This window comes from Schistocerca americana, chromosome 3, assembly GCF_021461395.2.
Source record: "Schistocerca americana isolate TAMUIC-IGC-003095 chromosome 3, iqSchAmer2.1, whole genome shotgun sequence".
NCBI classification, from domain to species: Eukaryota; Metazoa; Arthropoda; class Insecta; order Orthoptera; family Acrididae; genus Schistocerca; species Schistocerca americana.
The window spans coordinates 707,416,917-707,432,891 of record NC_060121.1 but is presented as its reverse complement, the minus strand read 5'-3'; the positions used below and the strand labels follow the sequence as shown (position 1 = coordinate 707,432,891).

The 15,975-nt window shown below is 42.0% G+C and overlaps 8 non-coding genes across 8 annotated transcripts; all 8 read right to left on the bottom strand.

Moving 5' to 3' along the window:
- Nucleotides 1-1,444: 1,444 nt before the first annotated feature.
- Nucleotides 1,445-1,563, bottom strand: LOC124608579. Its single transcript, XR_006979199.1, has one exon. It is a non-coding gene; the product is annotated as a U5 spliceosomal RNA (small nuclear RNA).
- Nucleotides 1,564-2,517: 954 nt separating this feature from the next.
- Nucleotides 2,518-2,724, bottom strand: LOC124608425. Its single transcript, XR_006979067.1, has one exon. It is a non-coding gene; the product is annotated as a small nucleolar RNA U3 (small nucleolar RNA).
- Nucleotides 2,725-5,158: 2,434 nt separating this feature from the next.
- On the bottom strand, nt 5,159-5,277 carry LOC124608578. Its single transcript, XR_006979198.1, has one exon. It is a non-coding gene; the product is annotated as a U5 spliceosomal RNA (small nuclear RNA).
- Nucleotides 5,278-6,231: 954 nt separating this feature from the next.
- On the bottom strand, nt 6,232-6,438 carry LOC124608422. Its single transcript, XR_006979065.1, has one exon. It is a non-coding gene; the product is annotated as a small nucleolar RNA U3 (small nucleolar RNA).
- Nucleotides 6,439-8,868: 2,430 nt separating this feature from the next.
- Nucleotides 8,869-8,987, bottom strand: LOC124608577. Its single transcript, XR_006979197.1, has one exon. It is a non-coding gene; the product is annotated as a U5 spliceosomal RNA (small nuclear RNA).
- Nucleotides 8,988-9,941: 954 nt separating this feature from the next.
- LOC124608493 lies at nt 9,942-10,148 on the bottom strand. Its single transcript, XR_006979126.1, has one exon. It is a non-coding gene; the product is annotated as a small nucleolar RNA U3 (small nucleolar RNA).
- Nucleotides 10,149-12,594: 2,446 nt separating this feature from the next.
- Nucleotides 12,595-12,713, bottom strand: LOC124608576. Its single transcript, XR_006979196.1, has one exon. It is a non-coding gene; the product is annotated as a U5 spliceosomal RNA (small nuclear RNA).
- Nucleotides 12,714-13,667: 954 nt separating this feature from the next.
- LOC124608532 lies at nt 13,668-13,874 on the bottom strand. Its single transcript, XR_006979160.1, has one exon. It is a non-coding gene; the product is annotated as a small nucleolar RNA U3 (small nucleolar RNA).
- Between the last annotated feature and the right edge of the window lie 2,101 nt (nt 13,875-15,975).

The following is a 15,975-nucleotide window of genomic DNA, read 5'->3' as shown; positions in this document are numbered from 1 at the left end:
GCAGTGCTTTCATCCCATGAGCACTTCTTTGCAAGCAAAACCACAAACTACTTTTTATACTAGCTTCCTTGTCACAGTGAACAGCAAACTAATGCTAGTGCCTCAGTTTACTAAAAAACTTCTTTCGCTTGCAACATATAAACTACCAACTTGAACCTCACACACACACACATACAGAAAACTTAATTCCACAGAAATTTAGGAGTAACAGTGGTTACCTCACATTTTCATACATACTCAAATAGCTACTTCTGTGCACTTCACACAATGTTCTCATCGTGTTCCACCAGAGAACACAGTTATCACTATGCATGGATTCTGGTAAAAGAGCATTAAAAAAACAAACAGCCTGATCAAAGTGATTATCTGCACATCCTCTGCCAATATCATGTCACTCTATACCCGAGGGAAACTAGAATGCAGGGAAAGGAGCTTTGTTGTGAGCACTGTGTTGGTATTTCATCATTTACTGACCAAAGTCTTCTCAAGCCAAGTATGCACCAGCTCTGTGTATGGCTGGGTCAATCAAGAGCCCCTATCAATTTTACTTAAAAGACAAGCAGCATCAACAACTCACAGGAGGCACTGAACATTTTTACCATTATCTGCACCACCTTCCACTGATTTACTGAAGAAGAAACTGCAAAGTCTGCCCAATTTTGTACACAAGTAATCTTGAAAACATTGGAGTCAACAGCAGATACATAGTTTCCAAGACTGTAGCTAGGAACAACCCTTCAATTTCAAGATTTATCTCTCACTGAGACACACCATACCCAAACTACACCTAGCAGGAAATTATTACTTACTTCATTTCTAGCTATTTATGTCATATTCAACAACTGTCTCTTTCTCACCTAAATCTTCTACACAACTGAGTACACTGTTATGAACAAACACATTATGGCAACAAGCCAGTGTCACTAATATCCACTCTATTGAAAACCATTTAAATACTCATCCTGCCCAACTAACCACCATCTTCGGCCCAAAGCTCACTCACATCATACCTACAAATCACAAACTTCTGTGGTAAAAATAATTTTGGGTTTCAAAACATAATCTACTAATCACATACCAGTATTTCTTACAAAGCCTATCATTCATCATTCACTTCAAAATATCAGTTTATATGCTGTTGTGCAACTGCAGTGCAAGTAAACACTCTCAAATCATCTAGAACTGAGGTACGGAAAGGGTTCACCAAGTGTTTCCAGGTAGTCCTGTAGCTCCCTCTCTGTCTTTACACAATCGTCTAACACACTGTACGCCATTTCAGGGCAAATGTACTTGTTTCATTATACTACGACACGGCCTATTACAATTTCAAATTTTAAAAAAACAAATATCTGCCTGATCCAACGTCATCCGCTACTCCACGCCCTTCATTCACACAACACAATCTACCTCTTGCTACTTACATTACGTTTTCACTTGTGATTATGGCTCAGCAATAGCCGAGCACTACGAAAAATACCTTATAGACTCATTTAATGTTCCCCTCCACGGAAATCTTTAGTAAAAGGCGAAAGATTTATTCGTTTTGAAGGGAAACCAGAGTGCCGATCAACGCCCTCACTTCAATACTTATGGCTGCTTCTCTATTACTTCTCCGCGAGAACGCGGAAAATTCTTTCCGTCTTGTCTACTTCTCTACCGTCAACAGACTTCCAGTGTCATGCAAGCACACACCCCAAACTAACTGTCAACGCTGAAACACGTGTCTGCCAAATGTCGTCGCTATTACTCTTTAGTTAACTATTTTCATCATTTCTGTCACCATTCAAGCTGCTTCATTACCTCACCTGCCGACAGATGGCAGCACGCCTAATTCCTGTCGGCGACTCACCGTCCGACATACAACGTCCGACACACAACTGCCCGCACTGCTCTGCATCTAACACTAATCTCTCTCCTCCCTACCACATTCGTTCACTGAAAAAAACTGACAACTAGACAGTTCTTTGTACGCAAAACTAGGCCACATCAGACGCAACGTGTATGTAGATGTATGGTGCAAGGGAAATATCCCCCTACTCCCACACATCTAATTAATACTAGTTGACAACAGAAATAAAATTTCTGTCGATAGTATTCGAACCAGTCTTATTCATTTGCCAATTTCATGCATTCCTTCTTGCAGATAACAGTGCCTTGCAAATCGCTCAATTCATGTTTGCTAGCCAAACGTGCTCCTCCTAAATGTTTCGTACAGCATGCATTAGTGGTGATTATCAACACTGTGTTGTGTGTCAGCTTTTTATCGTCATCAATTGCACTCTTCTTGTGTTGCTCACTCAGTCTTGTAACTCAAAAGTACGTCGTTGTCATCCAAGCCTAGCACTTGGAGCAGGCCAAATCAAATGGCTCGTCCCCGTGACACTCGAGAAACTTCCACAAGGCTTTCATGACATGTCGCAATCAAAGTCCTTCCACAAGCTGCAGCGACATTTCTGCAACGACGCGGGTCCCGATACCAAAGGTATGACTTACGCTTCTGATCTATATAATAAAACCACCACTCGGAAAGCGCTATTCCCTTCCCACATCCCTCAGAATGTGGTGAACGATCATCGATTACAACCAAGATGCGATGAATCTCGATCGCAAGCCTCACGCTCAGGGAGAGTGCTACCACTCATCATCGTGGTTACGTCTACTCCAGCTTTGAACTAGAGAGAGTTGAAGACATACTACAGAAATGATCCTGTGAAGTATGATCTTGCTTGCAAGCTATCACCGCTCGCTACTTATGCCACGAGACCGTCAACACGCCCTACGAGAATACGACACACTCTTCACATTTCGCGATTTACAAGCTCCGACATTCTGCAAAGAACCTACTTCTACTCTTACTTGGCCGCCATGATCTCGCTCAGCTATTTTGTGCGCTACCAGTGCTTCTTGCGTTCCGAAATGAGAGACCATTGCCTCAGGCGAGACTGTATGTAAACACCGCTTGCACCTCCGGCCGCTAGATGGCGGCCTGGGGCACATACAGTAGCATTCTACGGCGCAAGCAGACACGCCAAATAGCCACTGAAAGAGAAACACACAAGAGGGCATTCATAGGACTCTTGTGCTTTCTTTAAAACCGCCTCTCTCTTCGAAATTTTTCGCACAGCACTAGCTCATTCACCTCACTCTAACAGTGCGAACTCTTGTCGATATTTGGCCTCTTTCATGCATACTTCCTCTTTCGTTTCACTTTGCGTCTTACTTGATACCCGCCCTTGGAGCTGCTGACATACAATACTCGCAACAAATGTGTTTCTCTCTGTATCTCTTTTCGCCTATCACGAGTATTGCTTTTCCTCACATGGCAATTATGAAAACACCCACAGCTGAACAAACACTTCAATTCAGCGCCACGTCCATACTATCAATCATACACCAGTAATTTCACAGCTACTTGCTCCACTAATACATTTCTTATGTCTACTGTTAAACAGATGAAGAATCAAAGTATACAACAAGTCTCTATGAACATCACTGTCAGGACATTTTACAGACCTACGCATACCATGCCAATCTGTATGCTTCAACTATGATGGCCCATGTGCTATGAATACAGAAATTTCTCATAAAATAACAAATAATTTTACAACTATACAACTACTCCGACAAGCTCCTTACTAAAATGCTACATGTTTAGCAATCCCCCCATCATCTCAGAATAATCCCAAGCAGTGCTTTCATCCCATGAGCACTTCTTTGCAAGCAAAACCACAAACTACTTTTTATACTAGCTTCCTTGTCACAGTGAACAGGAAACTAATGCTAGTGCCTCAGTTTACTAAAAAGCTTTTTTCGCTTGCAACATATAAACTACCAACTTGAACCTCACACTCACACACACACACACACACACACACACACACACACATACAGAAAACTTAATTCCACAGAAATTTAGGAGTCACAGTGGTTACCTCACATTTTCATACATACTCAAATAGCTACTTCTGTGCACTTCACACAATGTTCTCATCGTGTTCCACCAGAGAACACAGTTATCACTATGCATGGATTCTGGTAAAAGAGCATTAAAAAAACAAACAGCCTGATCAAAGTGATTATCTGCACATCCTCTGCCAATATCATGTCACTCTATACCCGAGGGAAACTAGAATGCAGGGAAAGGAGCTTTGTTGTGAGCACTGTGTTGGTATTTCATCATTTACTGACCAAAGTCTTCTCAAGCCAAGTATGCACCAGCTCTGTGTATGGCTGGGTCAATCAAGAGCCCCTATCAATTTTACTTAAAAGACAAGCAGCATCAACAACTCACAGGAGGCACTGAACATTTTTACCATTATCTGCACCACCTTCCACTGATTTACTGAAGAAGAAACTGCAAAGTCTGCCCAATTTTGTACACAAGTAATCTTGAAAACATTGGAGTCAACAGCAGATACATAGTTTCCAAGACTGTAGCTAGGAACAACCCTTCAATTTCAAGATTTATCTCTCACTGAGACACACCATACCCAAACTACACCTAGCAGGAAATTACTACTTACTTCATTTCTAGCTATTTATGTCATATTCAACAACTGTCTCTTTCTCACCTAAATCTTCTACACAACTGAGTACACTGTTATGAACAAACACATTATGGCAACAAGCCAGTGTCACTAATATCCACTCTATTGAAAACCATTTAAATACTCATCCTGCCCAACTAACCACCATCTTCGGCCCAAAGCTCACTCACATCATACCTACAAATCACAAACTTCTGTGGTAAAAATAATTTTGGGTTTCAAAACATAATCTACTAATCACATACCAGTATTTCTTACAAAGCCTATCATTCATCATTCACTTCAAAATATCAGTTTATATGCTGTTGTGCAACTGCAGTGCAAGTAAACACTCTCAAATCATCTAGAACTGAGGTACGGAAAGGGTTCACCAAGTGTTTCCAGGTAGTCCTGTAGCTCCCTCTCTGTCTTTACACAATCGTCTAACACACTGTACGCCATTTCAGGGCAAATGTACTTGTTTCATTATACTACGACACGGCCTATTACAATTTCAAATTTTAAAAAAACAAATATCTGCCTGATCCAACGTCATCCGCTACTCCACGCCCTTCATTCACACAACACAATCTACCTCTTGCTACTTACATTACGTTTTCACTTGTGATTATGGCTCAGCAATAGCCGAGCACTACGAAAAATACCTTATAGACTCATTTAATGTTCCCCTCCACGGAAATCTTTAGTAAAAGGCGAAAGATTTATTCGTTTTGAAGGGAAACCAGAGTGCCGATCAACGCCCTCACTTCAATACTTATGGCTGCTTCTCTATTACTTCTCCGCGAGAACGCGGAAAATTCTTTCCGTCTTGTCTACTTCTCTACCGTCAACAGACTTCCAGTGTCATGCAAGCACACACCCCAAACTAACTGTCAACGCTGAAACACGTGTCTGCCAAATGTCGTCGCTATTACTCTTTAGTTAACTATTTTCATCATTTCTGTCACCATTCAAGCTGCTTCATTACCTCACCTGCCGACAGATGGCAGCACGCCTAATTCCTGTCGGCGACTCACCGTCCGACATACAACGTCCGACACACAACTGCCCGCACTGCTCTGCATCTAACACTAATCTCTCTCCTCCCTACCACATTCGTTCACTGAAAAAAACTGACAACTAGACAGTTCTTTGTACGCAAAACTAGGCCACATCAGACGCAACGTGTATGTAGATGTATGGTGCAAGGGAAATATCCCCCTACTCCCACACATCTAATTAATACTAGTTGACAACAGAAATAAAATTTCTGTCGATAGTATTCGAACCAGTCTTATTCATTTGCCAATTTCATGCATTCCTTCTTGCAGATAACAGTGCCTTGCAAATCGCTCAATTCATGTTTGCTAGCCAAACGTGCTCCTCCTAAATGTTTCGTACAGCATGCATTAGTGGTGATTATCAACACTGTGTTGTGTGTCAGCTTTTTATCGTCATCAATTGCACTCTTCTTGTGTTGCTCACTCAGTCTTGTAACTCAAAAGTACGTCGTTGTCATCCAAGCCTAGCACTTGGAGCAGGCCAAATCAAATGGCTCGTCCCCGTGACACTCGAGAAACTTCCACAAGGCTTTCATGACATGTCGCAATCAAAGTCCTTCCACAAGCTGCAGCGACATTTCTGCAACGACGCGGGTCCCGATACCAAAGGTATGACTTACGCTTCTGATCTATATAATAAAACCACCACTCGGAAAGCGCTATTCCCTTCCCACATCCCTCAGAATGTGGTGAACGATCATCGATTACAACCAAGATGCGATGAATCTCGATCGCAAGCCTCACGCTCAGGGAGAGTGCTACCACTCATCATCGTGGTTACGTCTACTCCAGCTTTGAACTAGAGAGAGTTGAAGACATACTACAGAAATGATCCTGTGAAGTATGATCTTGCTTGCAAGCTATCACCGCTCGCTACTTATGCCACGAGACCGTCAACACGCCCTACGAGAATACGACACACTCTTCACATTTCGCGATTTACAAGCTCCGACATTCTGCAAAGAACCTACTTCTACTCTTACTTGGCCGCCATGATCTCGCTCAGCTATTTTGTGCGCTACCAGTGCTTCTTGCGTTCCGAAATGAGAGACCATTGCCTCAGGCGAGACTGTATGTAAACACCGCTTGCACCTCCGGCCGCTAGATGGCGGCCTGGGGCACATACAGTAGCATTCTACGGCGCAAGCAGACACGCCAAATAGCCACTGAAAGAGAAACACACAAGAGGGCATTCATAGGACTCTTGTGCTTTCTTTAAAACCGCCTCTCTCTTCGAAATTTTTCGCACAGCACTAGCTCATTCACCTCACTCTAACAGTGCGAACTCTTGTCGATATTTGGCCTCTTTCATGCATACTTCCTCTTTCGTTTCACTTTGCGTCTTACTTGATACCCGCCCTTGGAGCTGCTGACATACAATACTCGCAACAAATGTGTTTCTCTCTGTATCTCTTTTCGCCTATCACGAGTATTGCTTTTCCTCACATGGCAATTATGAAAACACCCACAGCTGAACAAACACTTCAATTCAGCGCCACGTCCATACTATCAATCATACACCAGTAATTTCACAGCTACTTGCTCCACTAATACATTTCTTATGTCTACTGTTAAACAGATGAAGAATCAAAGTATACAACAAGTCTCTATGAACATCACTGTCAGGACATTTTACAGACCTACGCATACCATGCCAATCTGTATGCTTCAACTATGATGGCCCATGTGCTATGAATACAGAAATTTCTCATAAAATAACAAATAATTTTACAACTATACAACTACTCCGACAAGCTCCTTACTAAAATGCTACATGTTTAGCAATCCCCCCATCATCTCAGAATAATCCCAAGCAGTGCTTTCATCCCATGAGCACTTCTTTGCAAGCAAAACCACAAACTACTTTTTATACTAGCTTCCTTGTCACAGTGAACAGGAAACTAATGCTAGTGCCTCAGTTTACTAAAAAGCTTTTTCCGCTTGCAACATATAAACTACCAACTTGAACCTCACACACACACACACACACACACACACACACACACACATACAGAAAACTTAATTCCACAGAAATTTAGGAGTAACAGTGGTTACCTCACAATTTCATACATACTCAAATAGCTACTTCTGTGCACTTCACACAATGTTCTCATCGTGTTCCACCAGAGAACACAGTTATCACTATGCATGGATTCTGGTAAAAGAGCATTAAAAAAACAAACAGCCTGATCAAAGTGATTATCTGCACATCCTCTGCCAATATCATGTCACTCTATACCCGAGGGAAACTAGAATGCAGGGAAAGGAGCTTTGTTGTGAGCACTGTGTTGGTATTTCATCATTTACTGACCAAAGTCTTCTCAAGCCAAGTATGCACCAGCTCTGTGTATGGCTGGGTCAATCAAGAGCCCCTATCAATTTTACTTAAAAGACAAGCAGCATCAACAACTCACAGGAGGCACTGAACATTTTTACCATTATCTGCACCACCTTCCACTGATTTACTGAAGAAGAAACTGCAAAGTCTGCCCAATTTTGTACACAAGTAATCTTGAAAACATTGGAGTCAACAGCAGATACATAGTTTCCAAGACTGTAGCTAGGAACAACCCTTCAATTTCAAGATTTATCTCTCACTGAGACACACCATACCCAAACTACACCTAGCAGGAAATTACTACTTACTTCATTTCTAGCTATTTATGTCATATTCAACAACTGTCTCTTTCTCACCTAAATCTTCTACACAACTGAGTACACTGTTATGAACAAACACATTATGGCAACAAGCCAGTGTCACTAATATCCACTCTATTGAAAACCATTTAAATACTCATCCTGCCCAACTAACCACCATCTTCGGCCCAAAGCTCACTCACATCATACCTACAAATCACAAACTTCTGTGGTAAAAATAATTTTGGGTTTCAAAACATAATCTACTAATCACATACCAGTATTTCTTACAAAGCCTATCATTCATCATTCACTTCAAAATATCAGTTTATATGCTGTTGTGCAACTGCAGTGCAAGTAAACACTCTCAAATCATCTAGAACTCAGGTACGGAAAGGGTTCACCAAGTGTTTCCAGGTAGTCCTGTAGCTCCCTCTCTGTCTTTACACAATCGTCTAACACACTGTACGCCATTTCAGGGCAAATGTACTTGTTTCATTATACTACGACACGGCCTATTACAATTTCAAATTTAAAAAAAACAAATATCTGCCTGATCCAACGTCATCCGCTACTCCACGCCCTTCATTCACATAACACAATCTACCTCTTGCTACTTACATTACGTTTTCACTTGTGATTATGGCTCAGCAATAGCCGAGCACTACGAAAAATACCTTATAGACTCATTTAATGTTCCCCTCCACGGAAATCTTTAGTAAAAGGCGAAAGATTTATTCGTTTTGAAGGGAAACCAGAGTGCCGATCAACGCCCTCACTTCAATACTTATGGCTGCTTCTCTATTACTTCTCCGCGAGAACGCGGAAAATTCTTTCCGTCTTGTCTACTTCTCTACCGTCAACAGACTTCCAGTGTCATGCAAGCACACACCCCAAACTAACTGTCAACGCTGAAACACGTGTCTGCCAAATGTCGTCGCTATTACTCTTTAGTTAACTATTTTCATCATTTCTGTCACCATTCAAGCTGCTTCATTACCTCACCTGCCGACAGATGGCAGCACGCCTAATTCCTGTCGGCGACTCACCGTCCGACATACAACGTCCGACACACAACTGCCCGCACTGCTCTGCATCTAACACTAATCTCTCTCCTCCCTACCACATTCGTTCACTGAAAAAAACTGACAACTAGACAGTTCTTTGTACGCAAAACTAGGCCACATCAGACGCAACGTGTATGTAGATGTATGGTGCAAGGGAAATATCCCCCTACTCCCACACATCTAATTAATACTAGTTGACAACAGAAATAAAATTTCTGTCGATAGTATTCGAACCAGTCTTATTCATTTGCCAATTTCATGCATTCCTTCTTGCAGATAACAGTGCCTTGCAAATCGCTCAATTCATGTTTGCTAGCCAAACGTGCTCCTCCTAAATGTTTCGTACATCATGCATTAGTGGTGATTATCAACACTGTGTTGTGTGTCAGCTTTTTATGGTCATCAATTGCACTCTTCTTGTGTTGCTCACTCAGTCTTGTAACTCAAAAGTACGTCGTTGTCATCCAAGCCTAGCACTTGGAGCAGGCCAAATCAAATGGCTCGTCCCCGTGACACTCGAGAAACTTCCACAAGGCTTTCATGACATGTCGCAATCAAAGTCCTTCCACAAGCTGCAGCGACATTTCTGCAACGACGCGGGTCCCGATACCAAAGGTATGACTTACGCTTCTGATCTATATAATAAAACCACCACTCGGAAAGCGCTATTCCCTTCCCACATCCCTCAGAATGTGGTGAACGATCATCGATTACAACCAAGATGCGATGAATCTCGATCGCAAGCCTCACGCTCAGGGAGAGTGCTACCACTCGTCATCGTGGTTACGTCTACTCCAGCTTTGAACTAGAGAGAGTTGAAGACATACTACAGAAATGATCCTGTGAAGTATGATCTTGCTTGCAAGCTATCACCGCTCGCTACTTATGCCACGAGACCGTCAACACGCCCTACGAGAATACGACACACTCTTCACATTTCGCGATTTACAAGCTCCGACATTCTGCAAAGAACCTACTTCTACTCTTACTTGGCCGCCATGATCTCGCTCAGCTATTTTGTGCGCTACCAGTGCTTCTTGCGTTCCGAAATGAGAGACCATTGCCTCAGGCGAGACTGTATGTAAACACCGCTTGCACCTCCGGCCGCTAGATGGCGGCCTGGGGCACATACAGTAGCATTCTACGGCGCAAGCAGACACGCCAAATAGCCACTGAAAGAGAAACACACAAGAGGGCATTCATAGGACTCTTGTGCTTTCTTTAAAACCGCCTCTCTCTTCGAAATTTTTCGCACAGCACTAGCTCATTCACCTCACTCTAACAGTGCGAACTCTTGTCGATATTTGGCCTCTTTCATGCATACTTCCTCTTTCGTTTCACTTTGCGTCTTACTTGATACCCGCCCTTGGAGCTGCTGACATACAATACTCGCAACAAATGTGTTTCTCTCTGTATCTCTTTTCGCCTATCACGAGTATTGCTTTTCCTCACATGGCAATTATGAAAACACCCACAGCTGAACAAACACTTCAATTCAGCGCCACGTCCATACTATCAATCATACACCAGTAATTTCACAGCTACTTGCTCCACTAATACATTTCTTATGTCTACTGTTAAACAGATGAAGAATCAAAGTATACATCAAGTCTCTATGAACATCACTGTCAGGACATTTTACAGACCTACGCATACCATGCCAATCTGTATGCTTCAACTATGATGGCCCATGTGCTATGAATACAGAAATTTCTCATAAAATAACAAATAATTTTACAACTATACAACTACTCCGACAAGCTCCTTACTAAAATGCTACATGTTTAGCAATCCCCCCATCATCTCAGAATAATCCCAAGCAGTGCTTTCATCCCATGAGCACTTCTTTGCAAGCAAAACCACAAACTACTTTTTATACTAGCTTCCTTGTCACAGTGAACAGGAAACCAATGCTAGTGCCTCAGTTTACTAAAAAGCTTTTTCCGCTTGCAACATATAAACTACCAACTTGAACCTCACACACACACACACACACACACACACACACACACACACACACACACACACACATACAGAAAACTTAATTCCACAGAAATTTAGGAGTAACAGTGGTTACCTCACAATTTCATACATACTCAAATAGCTACTTCTGTGCACTTCACACAATGTTCTCATCGTGTTCCACCAGAGAACACAGTTATCACTATGCATGGATTCTGGTAAAAGAGCATTAAAAAAACAAACAGCCTGATCAAAGTGATTATCTGCACATCCTCTGCCAATATCATGTCACTCTATACCCGAGGGAAACTAGAATGCAGGGAAAGGAGCTTTGTTGTGAGCACTGTGTTGGTATTTCATCATTTACTGACCAAAGTCTTCTCAAGCCAAGTATGCACCAGCTCTGTGTATGGCTGGGTCAATCAAGAGCCCCTATCAATTTTACTTAAAAGACAAGCAGCATCAACAACTCACAGGAGGCACTGAACATTTTTACCATTATCTGCACCACCTTCCACTGATTTACTGAAGAAGAAACTGCAAAGTCTGCCCAATTTTGTACACAAGTAATCTTGAAAACATTGGAGTCAACAGCAGATACATAGTTTCCAAGACTGTAGCTAGGAACAACCCTTCAATTTCAAGATTTATCTCTCACTGAGACACACCATACCCAAACTACACCTAGCAGGAAATTACTACTTACTTCATTTCTAGCTATTTATGTCATATTCAACAACTGTCTCTTTCTCACCTAAATCTTCTACACAACTGAGTACACTGTTATGAACAAACACATTATGGCAACAAGCCAGTGTCACTAATATCCACTCTATTGAAAACCATTTAAATACTCATCCTGCCCAACTAACCACCATCTTCGGCCCAAAGCTCACTCACATCATACCTACAAATCACAAACTTCTGTGGTAAAAATAATTTTGGGTTTCAAAACATAATCTACTAATCACATACCAGTATTTCTTACAAAGCCTATCATTCATCATTCACTTCAAAATATCAGTTTATATGCTGTTGTGCAACTGCAGTGCAAGTAAACACTCTCAAATCATCTAGAACTGAGGTACGGAAAGGGTTCACCAAGTGTTTCCAGGTAGTCCTGTAGCTCCCTCTCTGTCTTTACACAATCGTCTAACACACTGTACGCCATTTCAGGGCAAATGTACTTGTTTCATTATACTACGACACGGCCTATTACAATTTCAAATTTTAAAAAAACAAATATCTGCCTGATCCAACGTCATCCGCTACTCCACGCCCTTCATTCACACAACACAATCTACCTCTTGCTACTTACATTACGTTTTCACTTGTGATTATGGCTCAGCAATAGCCGAGCACTACGAAAAATACCTTATAGACTCATTTAATGTTCCCCTCCACGGAAATCTTTAGTAAAAGGCGAAAGATTTATTCGTTTTGAAGGGAAACCAGAGTGCCGATCAACGCCCTCACTTCAATACTTATGGCTGCTTCTCTATTACTTCTCCGCGAGAACGCGGAAAATTCTTTCCGTCTTGTCTACTTCTCTACCGTCAACAGACTTCCAGTGTCATGCAAGCACACACCCCAAACTAACTGTCAACGCTGAAACACGTGTCTGCCAAATGTCGTCGCTATTACTCTTTAGTTAACTATTTTCATCATTTCTGTCACCATTCAAGCCGCTTCATTACCTCACCTGCCGACAGATGGCAGCACGCCCAATTCCTGTCGGCGACTCACCGTCCGACATACAACGTCCGACACACAACTGCCCGCACTGCTCTGCATCTAACACTAATCTCTCTCCTCCCTACCACATTCGTTCACTGAAAAAAACTGACAACTAGACAGTTCTTTGTACGCAAAACTAGGCCACATCAGACGCAACGTGTATGTAGATGTATGGTGCAAGGGAAATATCCCCCTACTCCCACACATCTAATTAATACTAGTTGACAACAGAAATAAAATTTCTGTCGATAGTATTCGAACCAGTCTTATTCATTTGCCAATTTCATGCATTCCTTCTTGCAGATAACAGTGCCTTGCAAATCGCTCAATTCATGTTTGCTAGCCAAACGTGCTCCTCCTAAATGTTTCGTACATCATGCATTAGTGGTGATTATCAACACTGTGTTGTGTGTCAGCTTTTTATGGTCATCAATTGCACTCTTCTTGTGTTGCTCACTCAGTCTTGTAACTCAAAAGTACGTCGTTGTCATCCAAGCCTAGCACTTGGAGCAGGCCAAATCAAATGGCTCGTCCCCGTGACACTCGAGAAACTTCCACAAGGCTTTCATGACATGTCGCAATCAAAGTCCTTCCACAACCTGCAGCGACATTTCTGCAACGACGCGGGTCCCGATACCAAAGGTATGACTTACGCTTCTGATCTATATAATAAAACCACCACTCGGAAAGCGCTATTCCCTTCCCACATCCCTCAGAATGTGGTGAACGATCATCGATTACAACCAAAATGCGATGAATCTCGATCGCAAGCCTCACGCTCAGGGAGAGTGCTACCACTCGTCATCGTGGTTACGTCTACTCCAGCTTTGAACTAGAGAGAGTTGAAGACATACTACAGAAATGATCCTGTGAAGTATGATCTTGCTTGCAAGCTATCACCGCTCGCTACTTATGCCACGAGACCGTCAACACGCCCTACGAGAATACGACACACTCTTCACATTTCGCGATTTACAAGCTCCGACATTCTGCAAAGAACCTACTTCTACTCTCACTTGGCCGCCATGATCTCGCTCAGCTATTTTGTGCGCTACCAGTGCTTCTTGCGTTCCGAAATGAGAGACCATTGCCTCAGGCGAGACTGTATGTAAACACCGCTTGCACCTCCGGCCGCTAGATGGCGGCCTGGGGCACATACAGTAGCATTCTACGGCGCAAGCAGACACGCCAAATAGCCACTGAAAGAGAAACACACAAGAGGGCATTCATAGGACTCTTGTGCTTTCTTTAAAACCGCCTCTCTCTTCGAAATTTTTCGCACAGCACTAGCTCATTCACCTCACTCTAACAGTGCGAACTCTTGTCGATATTTGGCCTCTTTCATGCATACTTCCTCTTTCGTTTCACTTTGCGTCTTACTTGATACCCGCCCTTGGAGCTGCTGACATACAATACTCGCAACAAATGTGTTTCTCTCTGTATCTCTTTTCGCCTATCACGAGTATTGCTTTTCCTCACATGGCAATTATGAAAACACCCACAGCTGAACAAACACTTCAATTCAGCGCTACGTCCATACTATCAATCATACACCAGTAATTTCACAGCTACTTGCTCCACTAATACATTTCTCATGTCTACTGTTAAACAGATGAAGAATCAAAGTATACAACAAGTCTCTATGAACATCACTGTCAGGACATTTTACAGACCTACGCATACCATGCCAATCTGTATGCTTCAACTATGATGGCCCATGTGCTATGAACACAGAAATTTCTCATAAAATAACAAATAATTTTACAACTATACAACTACTCCGACAAGCTCCTTACTAAAATGCTACATGTTTAGCAATCCCCCCATCATCTCAGAATAATCCCAAGCAGTGCTTTCATCCCATGAGCACTTCTTTGCAAGCAAAACCACAAACTACTTTTTATACTAGCTTCCTTGTCACAGTGAACAGCAAACTAATGCTAGTGCCTCAGTTTACTAAAAAACTTCTTTCGCTTGCAACATATAAACTACCAACTTGAACCTCACACACACACACATACAGAAAACTTAATTCCACAGAAATTTAGGAGTAACAGTGGTTACCTCACATTTTCATACATACTCAAATAGCTACTTCTGTGCACTTCACACAATGTTCTCATCGTGTTCCACCAGAGAACACAGTTATCACTATGCATGGATTCTGGTAAAAGAGCATTAAAAAAACAAACAGCCTGATCAAAGTGATTATCTGCACATCCTCTGCCAATATCATGTCACTCTATACCCGAGGGAAACTAGAATGCAGGGAAAGGAGCTTTGTTGTGAGCACTGTGTTGGTATTTCATCATTTACTGACCAAAGTCTTCTCAAGCCAAGTATGCACCAGCTCTGTGTATGGCTGGGTCAATCAAGAGCCCCTATCAATTTTACTTAAAAGACAAGCAGCATCAACAACTCACAGGAGGCACTGAACATTTTTACCATTATCTGCACCACCTTCCACTGATTTACTGAAGAAGAAACTGCAAAGTCTGCCCAATTTTGTACACAAGTAATCTTGAAAACATTGGAGTCAACAGCAGATACATAGTTTCCAAGACTGTAGCTAGGAACAACCCTTCAATTTCAAGATTTATCTCTCACTGAGACACACCATACCCAAACTACACCTAGCAGGAAATTATTACTTACTTCATTTCTAGCTATTTATGTCATATTCAACAACTGTCTCTTTCTCACCTAAATCTTCTACACAACTGAGTACACTGTTATGAACAAACACATTATGGCAACAAGCCAGTGTCACTAATATCCACTCTATTGAAAACCATTTAAATACTCATCCTGCCCAACTAACCACCATCTTCGGCCCAAAGCTCACTCACATCATACCTACAAATCACAAACTTCTGTGGTAAAAATAATTTTGGGTTTCAAAACATAATCTACTAATCACATACCAGTATTTCTTACAAAGCCTATCATTCATCATTCACTTCAAAATATCAGTTTATATGCTGT